Raw genomic sequence first — 14,567 nt, forward strand, 5'->3', positions numbered from 1 at the left:
TGCTCCCTCTTTTTTACCATCCCACCTTCCACCTTAATTTTCCTCCTGTCTAGCCAATCCCTCTCTCTATCTCTTTCTCTCTCGACACAAACACACCATTTATATAGATTTTTTGTAGAATGATTCGGCCCAAGGAAATTTACTCAATGTAAAAACTCAGATATAGGCATTTTTAATTAGTAGCTGGATAACAAACTCCTTTGAGAAATTATGCGTTTGTTAGGGTGAAAAGCGAATATCATTTGATAAAGTTTTGATATTATTCACCATGGACAACGCTGATTATGAATACACCAACTTTGTGTGATTTTGTTTTGTAGTTTTTAACTTTCAGATTGACATACACACATACAACTTCTTTTGTATTAGATTGCTCCGTATATGAGAAAAACGACAATCTCCTCTAATACATTATTATTGTATTTCATACTTGGTTGATCAAAAAAGTATACTTTTATGTACATTTATGTGTCAGTAATCTTTGATTTATATATATATATATATATATATATATATATATATATAAACTCAATTTCTACATCTGTTTAATAAAACACAACAATTATCAATATTAGTGTTACAAGAATGTATTAATTTGAAAGTGTTTAAAACTAGTGAGCCGTTGCTGAATCGCCATAAGTATTAAAAGGAATGAAATGCCTTTATATAAGATCGATATATTTTCATTTGATTCAAGAAAATAAAAGAAATAACTGAAGATACGAAGCTATAAACACGTATTAAAGATAAGAATGCCCCTAAAAAAGAAATTGCGATGACATTGTTATTCGCCGTCTTTAAAGGTTGAAAGATAAAACTAAGCAAGAGTTTGTCGTTGGAGAAATAATATGACATATTCGAACTCCTCAAACATCAATACGTAATGCCCAGGGCAGTCGTAAAACACTTGAAAACATCTTCAACAGTAAAGAAAAAAGACAGACGATTCAGCAACTTGAAAACGTACACCAAAAGAATGTTCAAATGCAACAGCGAAACATAAACCGTTACCAAAGCCCGTGGAAGCAGATTGCCTCTTTAGATTTCTGAGATAAATAAATTCCTAGTTATGTAATTTTCCATATATATTACACGTTTCTGCATAAACAAACAAACATGTAAGCACGAATATGGAAGTTTTACAGAACAGCAAGCAAAAGACTATAGAAACAAGTAAATATATATATATATATATATATATATATATATATATAGAGAGAGAGAGAGAGAGAGAGAGAGAGAGAGGGAGAGATAGAGGATACCGTCGTTATCATCCTAGCCATTTTATTTGGTTAAGCAAGTCACACGGAGATAGATAGATCGATAGATAAAAGGAGGGACAGAGAGATATAGAGAGAGAGTGAGTGAGAGAGATGTACAGGTGCGTCGTCATCATCATAGCCGTGCTAAACCTTTGAACGCATTATTTATTTACTCAAGCAAGTTACACGGAAATAGATAGATAGAGAGAAAGAGGGAGGGAGGGAAAGAGATAGAGAGATATAGAGAAAGTGAGAGCGAGAGAGACTGGAGCGTTGTCATCATTGAAGCCGTGCTAAACTTTTGAACTCATTTTATTAGGTAAAGCAAGTATACACGAAGATAGATACAGAGTAAGATAAAGAGAAAGAGAGAGAGCGAGAGGGAGAGAGAGAGAGGAGGGAGATACGGAGAGAAATAGATAGAGGTAGAGCAAGAGAAAGAGAGAGAGATTTAAAAAGGTTTACATTGTTTCAAATTATGAACTGTTCTACTTATAGTGTTTATAATGTAAACTTAATACTAGATATATTGTTTAAAATAAATAATAATTGTTTATTAAAGAAAACGTTCTTTTAACAGCGTTTCTTTTTTCAATGTCGATTACATGTTTAAATGATAACATACAGGTTAAAACATGAATTTAGTTTCTTTTAAGTAATAAAAGGTTCGAGAGTATTTTGCCACCTAAATTCCAGCCTTGCCACAATAAATACCATAATTCTTTCGTTCGTTCATAGTATTTGCGGGTGGGCATCCTAACAACGATTACATTTCGGGTAAACATTTTGGCAACCGCACTCCCACTCACAAAATAGGATATCTATTGCGAAGGCCGTTCTTAACATAGGGAAGGTGGGGTGTCTATTCTGAAATCCGTTCTTAACATGAGGAGGTTGGTGGTTGGACTACAGCAACAAAAACAACAACAGCCGTACTTTAATTTTTTATGCGGCGTAGGGGGCATGCCACCACCGGGCAACACATGTAAACGCGTCCTGCTAGTATATATATAAATATATATATATATATATATATATATATATATATATATATATATATATATATATATATATATATATATAAACTAGCAGGCCGCTCGACATTGCCCGGTTGAAAAATATACTTCAATATGATATTTTGATTAATGCAGCTTTTGCATTTCATATATTGGACGCAATATATAGTAATGATCTAAAATATTAAAAACAAAGACTTGTGCGACACCACCAAAAATCGAAACCATAACGTATAGCTTACGATTTACTTTTTCATTTGATGTTATAGCTTGAGCTATGGTAACATGTTTGCTAAAAAGCTAAAATTAAAAGCATGAACCAATAGCTATTACGTTACATATGAATATTCGTGATGCTGTCGTTAAACCTTCACCTGGCATATTCTATTTTTTTTTTAACTTTTCACACTTTTCCCGGCTAAAACCCAAATATAAAGTTTCGCATGGATTCGATTGCCCTATATATTACGTTTCATGTCTGGAAACCAAAAACTGACAGAGGGGTTTGGTAGGCAAAATTTATTAAACAAATATATATACGCATAAATAACTATATATAGAAAGAGGTTTGTGTCTACTATAACCTTTTTTACACAAATATTGCGCAAGTATAAATCATTTAGAATATCTGCATGAATATAATTACACGTAAAAGTTAACTAAAAATGATCAGCCCATCAGAAAACCGAAAAAAATAATAGGAAATTAATTAAAATAAATGTTTAACCGAATACGCAAATTAGGTAGATCTTTTGTTAGTGAATACAATCTAACGACCCATATATAACAAAGTTGATTTTCTTTTTAAATAAATAGAAAAGGGGTTTTTAATATGAATATCGATACACGCAAAAGCAAAACAAATTCATATATATATATATATATACATATATATACACATAAATACACACACATATATATATATATATACATATATACATATATATATATATATATATATATATATATAGCTTTTATCGTTTTGTAGTTAGTAACAAAAAAGGATTTATAGGATTTTGCAAAAAGTATTCATTTATGGTTACTGGTCTATACTGTCTTTATTTTACATGGAGGTAACCACTTATCAAGGCTAGGAAGCCACTCGGGGATAATGGTTATTACGTATACAGTAATCAATGGGATAGTATTGTAGTAATTGTTAGTATTGGAGATTTGATAAAGTGTCTTATGGGGGCAGTTCATCAGGAATTTGTTTATGTTGGACTTGAAGACATCCAAGTTGTAGTCAGGTGGGAAACAGGCAAGCGGAAGAGAGTTCCACACTCGTGTACTTCTAAGAGTTCGATTAGATACACCTGAAAAAGATCGGAGGTTGCATCGGCCGAGACGTTTTGCAAACAACACTAGAGTCTGAATAATTCAAAGAATAAAATAAGGTTAATACATTTTGTCGTTGTTTAGCAACGATTTGTAACAAAAGTTTATATTGTCAACTTTATTCCGAGATTGAAATAGAGTTAACTTGGATGTGAAGCGAATTTGTTTGTCTGCTGAATTAACAATTCCAATATGGCCGCTTTCGCTTTCGGCGTCGCAAAGCTGTGTCTCCTTCTGCTTCTTCTTCAAATCGCGATATTTATGAGATTTGCAATCGCCCAGAATTCAATTTACACAAAGCCTTCTTTGTCATGATTCATTTCGATGAAAGCAGGTGTTCGCTGAAAGTTTGAAGTTTTCATGAAACGACAGTCACTCAAAAAAATCGCCGACCTTTATTTCCTGAGTATAAGAAATATAATTTTACTCCACTTCCCTTTATGAGTCTGACATCTTGTTACGATCGTCGTGTTCACTGCACTTCAGTAGAGGCTGTTACCCATAATATAATGAATTTTGAATATAAAGTCAGGTAGCAAAGTGTAATAAAACATTAACTGACAACCCGGCGTTGCTCGGTAGTACAATAAGCTTAAACTTGATATTTCAATTTATGCAGATTGCGTTTGAATTATTATAGAATCAATCCTCTATTGATTATTATATATTACAAGGAATAATTTTCCCAGTGGACAAATTTGCAAAACCAATAATAATGATAAGGTCGCTCATTAAATTACGCCTGTGTTTGTTTACAATATCAGATCAGTTTATATTTGGGATGGACCATGAATGCCCTGGAAAACTTAAAGTTTAGTTTGAAAATATGCAAATGAAGAAATGATTTGCTGCGATTTTAAATTGTGTCTAGTTTGTATCATAATTTAAACCTGTTAATCAGAAAAAAATAACAAGTACGGCCAAGGATGGAATACTGTTGCCATATCTGGGCAGGAGCTGCCAAAAACAGCCTATCATGCCTTGACAGAGTACAAAATAGACTTCGTGGTTTAGTGGGGGATGCCCTTTTCTCTACCCTGCAACCCCTCTCCCACAGAAGAGACGTTGCGAGCCTATCCTTGTTTTATCGTTATTTTCATGGCAGGTGCTCGTCTGAACTCCAATCCCTGGTCCCCCCTCGCCAAACTTTCACGAAAATCACCCGTCTAGCTGAATCCACTGTGAAAAATTTCCCCCACTCTATATCTGTGCCTAAATCAAAACGCGGATTTCATGAGCAAAGCTTCTTTCTTAGAACTGCACGCCTGTGGAACTCTGTTCCGTCTGCCTGCTTCCCTCCGGACTACAACTTGGATGTCTTCAAGTCTAATGTTAACAAATTCCTAATGAACCGCCCCCCTAATTAAACACTTCATAAAATCTCCTCACTAACGTGATGTACTTGCAATAACCCTTATCCCTGAGTGGCTTCCGGGCCTTGATAAGTGGTGATCACTGTGTAAAAAAAAAAACAAAAAAAAACATGAAATGGTGAGATCGACCCGGACTTGAAATGAGGATCATTCGATCTGTAGTCGAATGCTCTACCACTCAGCTACATCTCCAGATATTAACAAATCTGCTTTTTAAAAAAAGAAAATATTTGCTGAAATGTTATTATCTATTATGTAAAATATTCCCCTGCAAAATAATTATTTTATCTATAAGAGAGATAATTTATTTTTAAGATCGTTTTTTCCGTAAGTATTTAGTCCGCCCACAGTCAACGCCAGAGGCAAATCTACACATTCGTTAGATATTATGATTTCATCAATATTAACTAGTCCATAGATACATAGACATAAAATAATTTTACTGATTCTCTATTCATAATAATAACGGCTCCCGTGGCATATTCCGTCCATTCTGATTAGCTGAGACCAGGCAATTCTTTTATTCCGGAATTAATTCATTTCCTACATAAACGAACACTACAAAGTTTACAATGTGGCATCGCTTTCTACAGGGGGCAACCGTACAAAAAGAAACAATACACACATATCAACCGCTTAAAAACAGACAGTTAAATAATGGTAACCTTAATTACCGGTACATTCGTTTACAATTAAACATATATAAATAACATCTAACGTCAGGGGTGTAAGTACTGTTATAGAAGCGATAATTTAATTTAAATAAAATAAAATACGTATCAGGTACGTTTGAAAACCAAACCACAACGCAATATTTTACCAAAATAAACAAATATTTCAGCCAAACCTCATCCTCATTATTTTATAGATCTTTATTTTTTTTATTTTTTCTTCTCCGTTCTGGCCATGTTGTAAAGTTGGAGAAAAACAGTTAGTAAAGATCCGCATTTTGTCTTTAAGTGGTATTATTTTAGAATGCTGGAACAGTCTTTGGCTACGCAAGATTAACGTGAGGGGTGTGAGTTCCGTTATAGAAGTGTTGCTTTAATTTGAATAAAATAAAATACGTTTCAGGTACGTTTGAAAACCGAATAACAACTAAATATTACGATAATTTTTTTTTTACTAGTTTTAAATTCATAATTTAATTGTTTTTCGGAGCTAAACTACATGCTAAGTATTTTGTAGATCTTTTTTTCTTCTTTTTTGTCATTTTGTAAAGTTGGAGAAAAATAGTTAGCAAAGATCTGCGCGTCGTCTCTCGGCTTTTGTATTTTGAAATGCCGGAACACTAGCGAGATTAACGTCAGGAGTTCCGTTATAGAAGCGTTGATTTAGTTTTAATAAAATAAGATTGGTATCAGGTACGTTTGAAATCCCCATGTAATATTACGAAAATAAACAAGTATTTTACTAGTTTGAAATTGTATAATTTTAATATATTTTTTAGTCGAACTTCATCCTCAGTATTTTGTACATCTTTTTTCTTTTGCTTCTTCTTTCTTGTCATGTTGTAGAGTTGGGGGGTGACAGTGGCAACATTAGACCAGAGACAGGCTCGCAACATCTCTTCCGTGGCCAAGAGCTGGCAAGGATGAGAGAAGGACATCACCTACTAGGTTTCGAAACCGGTTTTGCAATTGTAAACGCAGGATAGAGTGCTCAGAGCAGTTCTTGCTTAGATGTGGCAGCACGTCTCCATTCAAGGACGTATCTGGTTCTTATATAAATGGAGAATTTTGTCGAGAATTATGTTATATAATGAAGCAATGTATATCTGTTATTTGTCTTGCTATCAGTTTATCTAATTATTGTATATCTATCTATCTATCTGTCTATATCTATATATCTATCTATATCTATATATATATATCTGTCTATATCTATCTATATCTATCTATCTATATATATATATCTGTCTATCTATCTATCTATATATGTATCTGTCTATCTATCTATCTATCTATCTCTCTCTCTCTCTCTCTCTCTCTCTCTATATATATATATATATATATATATATATATATATATAAGAGGCGACGTAAACAAGAAATGTGAATATATGTTTTGATTAGGTTATCGAAACATGTCAAAACATCTCAAACTCACTCACCTGGTAAAGTTTGCACCTGAAGGTGCCTGAACAGCTGACCGGTAGGACGTGTCGTCTCTCACGTGCTCTGAAGGAGTAAATTGAAAATTGTCACTTGCAATGTGATTTTATTATTTTTATTGAACTATATAGAGCAATATTGCGTTTTATTATTATTTTTTATACTATTTCTTTATAGTATTTACTAGCCTGGGTGCCCGGCGTTACCCGGGTGTATGGAGGTTTGTGTTGAGCAAAGAAAAAAAAGTTGTAGTAGGCAGGCAGGCTCAAACCTGTACCGCAAAGGATAAAAATAATGTGAAAAAAAAGTGACGTCTTTGCCGTTTCGTCCATCCCGAAACAGGAAGTGGCGAAATTTAAATAAGTGCTAGATAATCAAAAAGAGGGGATGACTTTCGAAAATATCAGCGAAAAAGCGACCCCCTGTAGAAAAGTGCCCAGTTGAGGGTGAAAGATGTTTTTAGCCAATTATTTGATATTTGTTGTCGGAAGAGTGGAGCTTCAAAAGAGTACCGATGTCGTGAAAATCCGTCGTTTCTGTGGAAAGTTTAAGGCAGACATATAGACATACATACTTACATAATTCTAAACAGACAGGTGAGATTTATATAATAGACTAGCTTAGGTGTCTAGCGTTGCCCGGGTGTTTGTAGGGGCGTGTAAAGCAAAAAAAGTTGTAGTAGACAGGCAGGCTCGAACCCCTGACGCTAAGGCGGAAAAGAAAGCGGAAGCCTGTGTAAGGGTGTTGGTTAAGCAAAAAGAAAAAAAAAGAAAAAGAAAGTAAACTTGCAAGCACAAAAAAGTGGTAGTAGGCAGGCAGGCTGGAACGCGTGTCCTGAAGGAGGAAAAAAAATTGAAAAAAATCGTGATGCGTTAGCTGTTTCGCCATTGCCGAACTGGAAATGGCGTATATTTTAAATAATGCTAAAAAATCAAAAACAGGCGATGATTTTTTAAAAATATCGGCTAAAAAAGCGACCCCTTCCTGTAGAAAAGTACCCAATTGATGGTGAAGCAATTAATGTTTTGGGAAATTTTTCAGTATTTGACGTCTCGAACGGGTCGGGCTTCAAAATGATACCCATCTCATGAAAATCCGTTGCCTCTGTTGACACTTTTAGGCATAAATACATACATGATGATTGCAATGTTTTGTCAGACGAGTGCCACTCCTCCAGACACTTAAAGTCCATGAGCCCAAAAATTACGTTTTTTGTTTTTTAGTCCTACTGGTCAATTCACACGCTCAAGCAGGCATGACACTGAAGATGGTCATTGAGATCAACTATTACATGCTTCCAGCATTTCAAGCCTCCACATGTCACAACTTTTTCATCGCTACAGAACCATTTTTATAGACAAATGCCTGAGGAAATATCTATACAAAGATGATGTTACAGAGTCTTAGCTTTGTACGACAGCTAAGTTTCTCTCTCGGTTCAAAATGTTGATATCCAGCAACACGCACGAGCAAGATAGCCAGCAAAAAGTTCAACTGCAGACCAGCTTAATTCGGGTACTGGTCTCCTGCTTTATGGATTTTTAAATCAGAGATTCACCACGGCTTGTGGGAGCCCTCTCCGCCCCAACACACACATACATACAAACACACACGTTGGCCGTTGACCCCGAAAAAGGGTTCATTCGCCCTTTGGAAGGTCTTGTTTTTAATCCTTGTGTCAGGTCATGTCATATGCTACTGGTACCATGTATCCCAGCCTACCTGCCTCATAGTCGGGTCACCGGCGACTAAACTGGTTCCCTCACCAGACTTGTTTGGTGAGGAGGATGGTTAATCTCCCTGAAGGATTTTAAACATATATACATACACACAAAAACAGACAGGTGATATTTATATGATAGACTGGCCTGGGTACCCGGCGTTGCCCGGTGCTTGGAGATGTGTGTTGAGCAAAAAAAGGTGTAGTAAGCAGGCAGGCTTTAACCCGTGACGCGAAGGCGGAAAAAAGTGGAGCTGTGTCTAAACGTGTTGGTGGAGCAAAGAAAAAAAAAAGAAAGAAAAATTACGAGAGTAAAAAAAAAACGTTAGTAGGCAGGCAGGTTCGAACCCGTATCGCGAAGGAAGTGGAGAAAGTGTAAAAAACAAAACAAAAAAAAGAAAAACATGACGCACTAGCTACTGCGCTTATCGCTGAACCGGAAGCAAAGTAGGTTTTAATTAAGGCTGGACAACCGAAAAGAGGCGATGAATTTTGAAAATATAGGCAAAAAAGCGACCCCTCCCTGTAAAAAAGTGCCCAGTTCAGGGTGAAGTAATTAACATTTTTGGCAAATTCTTTGATATTTGTCGCCCCAAAGGTCGCGCTTCAAAATGATACTAATCTTGTAAAAAAATCGATCGCCTCTGTCGAAAGTTTTAGGCAGACATACAAACATACATACATAATACACACACTTACAAACAGGTGAGATTTATATAATGGATATCAACTCTTAACCGTTATATCCATATTATATAATAATATGTATTGATGAAAGAAAATATGCAGATAAAAACAGAAAAATGGATAACTAATATTCGTAAAAGAGACAGAGAAGAGGGATATGGTAGATAAAAGAAAGGAAACAAAGTAAAGGGGAAAGAAAAAAGAAAAGAAAAAACAAGAAAGTAAAAATATGTAGAAATATATATCCATATTATATTTCTCTTAATTTTTCTGTCGGTGCTTTTCTGTTTTCTCATCATGGCTGAAATTTTGTATGGACCAGTGTTAACACTAAGTGCAGCGAACTAAGTATTAGGATCCTTGTTAAATGCATTAATATGGATTAATGTGGATTAATAGCGATTGATCATCAAAGTACTATATTTACCGTATTGGTTTTCTAGGAAACTACTGAACTGATCTGGCTGAAATTTTGTATGACCTTCGTTATAATTAAAGTGCAACGAATTAAATATCATGGCCTCTGTACGATGCATAGTAAGAGTTTAATAAGAATTAATACGGATTCGTATGAATATAATTACATGCACTCATCAATTTGGCATAAAACTCTCATTCGAAGGCAACAGGTAAAAGAATTTTCATTTTTTAACAGACTAAAAGACTAGTATATATATATATATATATATATATATATATATATATATATATATATATATATATATATATAAAGTTATGAATTTAAGTCTTGAAGTTATATATTTGGATTTTACCGTCACTGGATTATTTATCTTCCACCAGACTATCCATTCATGTGTAATCACCTTTTTCTTCACCATATTCCTTCTGCTTCATTTTTTTGTTATCAAGTAAGATCTTTGACTTACTTTTTGTTTCATCAAATACTTTTGCATGCAAAATCCGATCTCGCATGTTGCTAATTCCTACCCTCTGATGAGAAGGAAAGTATTTCTTCGAAACTCCGCGGATTAAGGACTATCCACTTATCTAGTGTTTCCTTTTCAGATTATGTTTTTAACTCATTTCAAAGTGTTTTTTAACATGTTTTATTATTGTTTGCTCGTATATATATATATATATATATATATATATATATATATATATATATATACACACATATATATATACACATATACATATATATATATAAGTAGATAGATAGATAGATATATAAGTAGATAGATAGATAGAGAGAGCGAGAGAGAGAGAGAGAGAGAGAGAGAGAGAGAAGAGACAGAATTCTTCCCATTATCACTCTCTCTTTCTTTTTCCTTCCTTTCTTCGTATTTCCTCCCTTTCCTCTTTTTTAACTTCACCCCCTCCTTTTCAAACATAAGTTATCTATTTCTTTATTTCATCTACACATTTTATGTTGTCTACTTTTTCCACGCGTATTATGTTTTCCCTTATTATTATGGAAAAGACAGCTTATGTGAAGAGAAAAAATTTAATCGACGGTCAAAATCCCTACATAACAAGAGCATTAAATAAATAATGAATCTATATTTGCGTTTCTGAATGCATCTAATTCCATCTCGTATTGTTCTTCGTTATTGCTTACAAAAATATATATTTTCCTCTATTAACAAGCAACATAGTCTATCTTTATATCTATATATCTATAAATATGAAATTGTCTGTGTGTGTACATTTCACTACCAAACTACTCTGTCAATTTTCATTCTACAGACTCGAGATTTGATATAAGGGGCATTGAGATTTGGGAACAAGTTTTTATCGGTTTTGGGCCAGAAATTTTACTCTCAAGTGGTCGAAGTTCAACGATTTGACCTTTAAAAACTTCTCCGCCAATTTTTGTCTAAATACTTGGAATCTTAAATGTAGATTACTTGAAAATGGATCAAACTTGTTAAATAAATTTAAGCCCAAAACAGTACATTTTTAGGGGTCAAAATTAGGGTCAAAGTTGAAAAAAATCCTGTGCGGTCTCTACCAAATTACTCAGCCAATTTTTGGTCTAAACAGTTGAAATTTTACATAATCTGTATTTTGGCCTAAAATTTGGCTGCAAAGATGGCATAGTTACAAAAATTTGACCGTTTCGGTCTCTAGCAAACTATTCAGCCAATTCTGAGTCTAAACATTTGAAATTTTACATAAAAGGTATCCAAACATGCAGTAAGTCTTTTACTCAATTATTGGGCAAATATTTGGCTGCCAAGAGGTAAAAGTTGAAAGAGTTGACATTTGCAGACTCTACCAAACTCCTCCGCCAATTTTTGGTCTAAAGACTTGAAATTTTAGATATAGGTTACCTGGACCTGAGTCAAACTTTTTAATATATATATATATATATATATATATATATATATATATATATATATATATATATATATATATATATATATGTATATATATATGCACATACAGTTATGAATAATACATAGGGTCCGGACAAAGCCGGGCTGAACTGCTAGTTTGTTAATAAATGTAGTGTATTTTCTTAAACATGACTTAAAAATAACCATTCCAGATGGACGTGAGACATGAAAAAAGAACCTGTCCTTCAAGACATTTTTACAACGTTGTCCCAATTATCAAAGCCTGGAGGCAACTCGAAGATGCTAGTAAATGCGTGTAAGGTGGTCAGTGAGACAATAGAATTTGAGTAGAGTGTGATTATTTAAGGGGACAGTTCAACAAGGACTTGTTTACATAAGACTTGAAAGCGACCATGGCATAGTCAACTGAAAAGCAGACCTACAGAGTTTCACATGTGGGCAGTTCTATGAAGGAACTTTTCTTCATGGAGTTTACGTTTAGATTTTGGCACCGATTGAGAATTGAAAGTTATTCACGACTAGACAGTTGACATTGGGTTTGAAAACAACCATGTTGTAGTCTCTATAGAGGCATTCCAGCGATAACGAGCTCCACACTTTAGTACACAGAGGGAACAGCCGGTTTTCTTGAAAGAACGTTTGCTATATTTAGAAAAACACACATATGACAATTGCTAAACAAGTTTCAAAAACTTGTGTCTGTATTTAAAAATGAACAAATATAAAAATTGCTATAAAAAGTATTAAAGAACTTTTGCTTTAACGAAAAAAGCACACATATAAACATTGCTATAAAAAGCGTTAAAAAAATCTTGTTATATTAATTAACAGAACATTAGCTACGAAAATCTTCAGAGAACTTTTGCTATAATGAAAAAAGCACACATAAAACAATTGCTACAAAAAGCTTTAAAGAACTCTTTCTATATTAATTAACAGAACATTAGCTACGAAAATCTTTAGAGAAGTTTTGCTATAATAAAAAAGCACACATATGCTGTATAGTTAAAAAAAGCACACATATGCTATAGTTAAAAATCAAATATAGAATTTACTACAAAAAGCGTTAAAAACTTTTTTATTTATTTAAAAAAACTCATAAAAATATATATGCTAAAAACTCTTGAATAAACATTTGCTATATTGATAAAAATACAAATATAACAATTACTACAAAAACTTTAAAGAATGTCTGCTATGTTTAACAAAATACAAACATAAAAATTGCTATAAACAGCTTTAAAGAAATTTTGCTAAATTAAAAAAGTACATATATAAAAATTGCTACATAAAATTTTAAAGACACTTGCTATCTTTAAAAAGCACAAATATATAAATAATTGCAGCAAAAAGCTTTAAAAACTTTTGTCTGTTTAGAAAAAAACGCAAATATAGCTTTAAATAACTGCTTTTGTATAAAAAAAACAAATATAACAATTTTTACAGACAGTGTTAAAAATGTTGCTATCGTTAAAAACACACACAAATATGACAATAGCTTAAAAAAAATTAAATAACTTTTGCTGTATAAAGACACAAATATAACAATTGCTACAAATAGGCTTAAGTAAATTTTGCTATATTTAAAAGAACACGAACAAAACAATTGCTACAAAAAGCTTTACACATCTCTTGCTATATTAAAAGAATAAACACAACTTTTGTTACGAAAAGCTTTTAAGAAATTTTGCTATATTTAAACAACTAATATAACAAATGCTACAAAAAGCTTCAAAGAAATTTTGCTATATTAAAAAAACAAATATGACAATAGCTACGAACAGTGTTAAAGAATATTTGCTATATTTCAAACAACGCCACTATAACTATTGCCACGAAAAGCTTTAAAGAACACTTGCTATTATTAAAGAACACAAACATAGTAATTGCGATAAAATGATTTAGAAATATTTGCCATGTTTAAAAAACACACAAATATAAAAATTGCTACAAAATTCTTTTAATAAACCTATGCTATATTTAAGAAACCACAAATATAGCAATTTCTTTAGAAAACTTAAACAAATATAACAAATGCTGCAAATAGCTTTAAAGAGTATTTGCTATATGTAAAAACAACACAAATATAACAATTGCTAAAAAAGCTTTAAAGAACTTTTGCTATATTAAAAAAACTAATATTTAAATTGCAACAAAATCCGTTAATAACCTTTCGGTAGATTAAACAAATACAATTATAAAAATTGCTACAAATAGTTGTCAAAACTTTCCTAGATTTAAAAAAAATATAAATATAACAATTGCTACAAAAAGCTTTGAAGAACTCTTGCTATATTAAAACACACACAAATATAGCAATATTAAAAACAAAAAACAAATAGGAAAATTGCTACAAAAAGCTTTAAAGAACGTTTACTGTATTTAAAAAAAAACACCAATATAACAATTGCTACAAAAAACTTTAAATATTTAATTACAACCTAATAAACATGTAGTTTGCACAGCTAATGCGAATAATCTTAAAAAGGCAGTTTTGAAAACAAATACAAGATACCTTAAATAACTTTGCAGACATTTTTGTTTGGGCCTTTAAAATTGTCGTACACTATTGAAAATTCAATATGTTATTCCTATATATCTCATGAGATGTCTACCAAATTTTTGTGATTTCATGTCCAAATGAACAGCTACAGCAGGAATTGGAATACAACCTACTTAATCTGATTATCACAGCTGGTGAATTTCAAAAATGCAATCTCAACGGGGGACACT

The 14,567-nt window shown here is 32.8% G+C and overlaps 1 long non-coding RNA gene across 1 annotated transcript in view; it reads right to left on the reverse strand.

The window, feature by feature from the left end:
- Positions 1-14,567, reverse strand: part of LOC145247879 (uncharacterized) — an 89,094-nt gene that overhangs the window by 25,724 nt on the left and 48,803 nt on the right. Inside the window, exon 2 of the long non-coding RNA XR_013863295.1 lies at positions 7,103-7,169. This is a non-coding gene — a long non-coding RNA (uncharacterized LOC145247879). The remainder of the gene's footprint in view (positions 1-7,102; positions 7,170-14,567) is intronic.

The sequence above is a fragment of the Euprymna scolopes genome, chromosome 26, assembly GCF_053919585.1.
Source record: "Euprymna scolopes isolate OS-2025 chromosome 26, ASM5391958v1, whole genome shotgun sequence".
NCBI classification, from domain to species: domain Eukaryota; kingdom Metazoa; phylum Mollusca; class Cephalopoda; order Sepiida; family Sepiolidae; genus Euprymna; species Euprymna scolopes.